At 42.2% G+C, this 3,656-nt stretch overlaps 1 pseudogene; it reads right to left on the reverse strand.

The window, feature by feature from the left end:
* LOC110302740 overlaps positions 1 to 3,656 on the reverse strand; it is a 5,523-nt pseudogene continuing 1,867 nt past the window's right edge.

The raw sequence follows: 3,656 nt of genomic DNA on the forward strand, positions 1-3,656 counted from the left end.
TTAGCCACCTCTGAATATCTTTCCAGGACTACTTTGGTCCATAAGTCCATCTCTTTCTCCCTGACAGCTCCCAGGGATGCTTTGGCCACTATCACTACCTGGAGGTGGGACAGGCGGTGGGAAGAAGCTCTTGAGCTCAGGGGCAAACACTGGCTGCATTCTGTGCTCCAGGGGAAGTTTTGGTTTCTATAGCGTGGATTGGGATATTGCTGGTCTCCAAGCAGGACCTGCACAGAGTGGTGGTGGCATCTCTCTGCTCTTACAAGGTGGCATGCCACCTCTGCTGCTAGTCATTGGAGGCTTTGGGAGGGGAAGAGCAAAAGAAACTTTAAGTTTGCTTCCTTGAAAAATCTTTCCCATCAAGGCACTCAGTGCCAGGCAGGCGTGGCAGTTGGTGGATCTTCCCAGGGCATTGTGGAGGCTTTCTTGTCTCCTTATCCCAGTGGTTATGAAGCATGGGTTGCCAAGTTCTTCTGTTCATCTTGACACCCGCACAGTCTGCCCTATCATCTGGTAGCATTGTCATTTAATCCTTGCACACATGTTTGACGGTTGTCAAAGTCTTCATTTGGATACATCTACAAGAACACCTAGAATAAGATCTGGCCCTTCACCCAACAGTCCTATTGAAGCCATTTTAGATTTCTAGCACTCATTCCACTGTGTTCTCCTCCTGGCCAACGGTAGTAAGGCTTCCATGACATAATCTCTCTCTTCCCCTAGTTATCAGCGCCACTAGTGCTCCAAATTCTTTCTCAGTCTGGAAAAGTCCTCCAGACTCCTGCCCATAAAGACCCATGCTGCTGGGGTTGTCTTGTCAGAATTAACTCTGCTGTGTTCAGCCGCTGTTCTGTTCACAGTATTGACTTAAAGCCAGGCTTTACGGTCCAATCCTAGGAGGGTGAATTAGAGAGAGGCTGCTACTGTACAATCCACAGCTCCTGGGTTGCTCCTGGGTGTTCTGCTGAGAGTATCTGCTCTGATCATAATTCGTCGACTGTCATCAGCTGTGAAGAGAAGTAGATGGCAGGAGGATAGGATAGAGGCGCTGTGTGTGCATGGGGTAGCTCTCAAGTACCTGGGGATAACTGTAGTCACTCTGCTCATATCTCAGGCTGTGCTGTGATAGCTCTCCCCGTGCATATCTCTCTCAGTGCTAAGTGGGAGTTGACTAGTCTCAGTGGCCTTGTTATCATCCTGTGGTCTTGCATGTATAGTGGCTGTTGTCTGCTGTCCATAGGCTAGGTATGCAGGCTGGGTGGTATACGAAACACAGCTGCCTAGAAGCCTGGGTTGTGGTAACTGGAACAGCTGTGGTGTCATAAACACCAGTATCAAACTTGGGCACGCTGGCTGTATGCCTGTGTTCTGTTGAGCAGTATCAGCTGTGGGGGGCTGTCCATAAGAAGTTGTATATGTAGTCTGCACATAGGTGACAGTCTGCACATAGGTGACAGTGGTCTGAGCCTGAGTACAGCTGACATCAGTAGCTTGTCCATAGGTTCCATATATTGCTGCCCATCTGTCTGGATGACATGGGTTGAATTGGATGAGTGCTTTTAGTATTATAGCCTTACTGGGTGACAGGTTGGCTGTAGATACTGTAACCTGTGGACTCCATTTCTCTCCTAAGTGTATTAAAAATCAGCTACTTAAGGAAATCCTATGAGATATATTTTTAGAATAAAGAGATGATTTTTCTTTAGTATATATTGTATAAAGTTAAAATAAGGAATATATATTTATATACCTTATGAACATATAAAACATAAATAATATAGTTATATAATGTATTATATACTATATATTATTATATAGTTATATTGTTTATATTTATGTATGTAATATATTATATATAATTATATATTCTGTAATTATAGATATTATATACTATACATTACAATGGATAATATATAAAGATATATAAAGAATATAGTGTATTTCTATATCTTTAAGATATATGTATAAGATTATCTTTAAACACATATAAATATATTATATATAAAGATATAAATCTTATACATATACATGTATATAAAGATATATATTACATATAAAGACATATAAAATAAAAAATAAGGGGCTGGAGAGATGGCTCAATGGTTAAGAGCACTGACTACTCTTCCAGAGGTCCTGAGTTCAAATTCCAGCAACTACATGGTGGCTCACAACCATCTGTAATGGGATCTGATGCTCTCTTCTGGTGTGTCTGAAGATAGCTACAGTGCACTCACATACATAAAATAAATAAAACTTAAAAAACATATCGTATATAATAAATATCTATATTATACATATATATGCATATTTATTATTATAGATTATAGTTGCTAGACTTGCTAGACCTAACCAGGACTCCAATGCTCTAAATGCTCTCAGGAGATCTGTGCTTTTTATATTTTAATGGAAGCAGCAATGAGGAAAGTTACTGAGGTTGGGGATATTTAAGGAGTGAGGCAGGGAAAGGGGCAGGTGTGGGAGATGCCAGTGGTCCCTCTGGTTACAGGGCTGCCTATAGCCTGGTGGGGGAAGTGCAGCAGGTTGCTGTCAGTCCAAGGAGGTAGATATGAGACTGTGACTTAAGCATAGTGGTGGGAATCAGAAGTGGAGGAGGCTTACAGTCCCCTAAAGGAGGCTTATGAAACATTTTGGGGNCCCCCCCCCCCCGAATAGCTGGAGGTGTTAAAGCTTAGAGCTAAGATCACCATGGTTTTGCGTTTGTGTTATCCTGGCTAGGACCACTCAGGTGTCACAGTAAATCTAGACTTTCAGAGTTTGTGGTGATGGATACGATTGAGTTTTTGTCTTCATCAAGTCTAAATCTGTTCATTAGTTCTAAGATTTTGCTTGATTTGAAAGGACTGGATTTTGGGCCTCAGAAGATGAAGACATGTAAAATAAATTAAAAATATCAGAGTATTAACTGTTTTGTTTTGTTTTCTGTTTGTTTGCTTTTCAAGACAGGGTTTCTCTAGGTAGCCCTGGCTGTCCTGGAACTCTCTATGTAGACCAGGCTGGTCTCAAACTCAGAGATCCATCTGCCTCTGCCTCCTGAGTACTGGGATTAAAGGTGTGTGCTACTAACACATGGCACTATTAACCTTGACTATAAAATACGCTTTAATACTGAAAACACTGAGGTGTAAACTGTTAATAGCTGCATTTTTAGCCTTGAGACGATAACCTTAAAAAAAATCACAGAACCTCAACTTTGAGGTGTGTAGGTGAATAGACCACAGAGTTGCTTCCGGTCTAGTTACTCAGTAGCTCTTTGTTAAGGTGAACTTAAAGGTTTTGTTGCTTGGAGGACCAGGTGAGGCTGTACTGTCCTGTAGTGTAGTCATGACCTTAACAGGGATGGCCACAGACTTATGACCATTGAAGTCACTGCATCCGAGCTCTAGTTCCCTCTGTAACAGGAGACCCTGGGGTTCTTAACCCCATTTTACAGACAAGGAAACCAGGACTCAGGATTTTGTTGTTCCCTATTTTTATTTTCCCCAGGCAGGGTGTTGTGAGTCCATACTGGAGTCTAACTAACTATCTAGCAGAGAATATCCTTGAACAAGAGGGTAATCTCGAGCCGGGCGTGGTGGCGCACGCCTTTAATCCCAGCACTTGGGAGGCAGAGGCAAGCGGATTTCTGAGTTCGAGGC

Source organism: Mus caroli, chromosome 10, assembly GCF_900094665.2.
Source record: "Mus caroli chromosome 10, CAROLI_EIJ_v1.1, whole genome shotgun sequence".
Classification (NCBI taxonomy): Eukaryota; Metazoa; Chordata; class Mammalia; order Rodentia; family Muridae; genus Mus; species Mus caroli.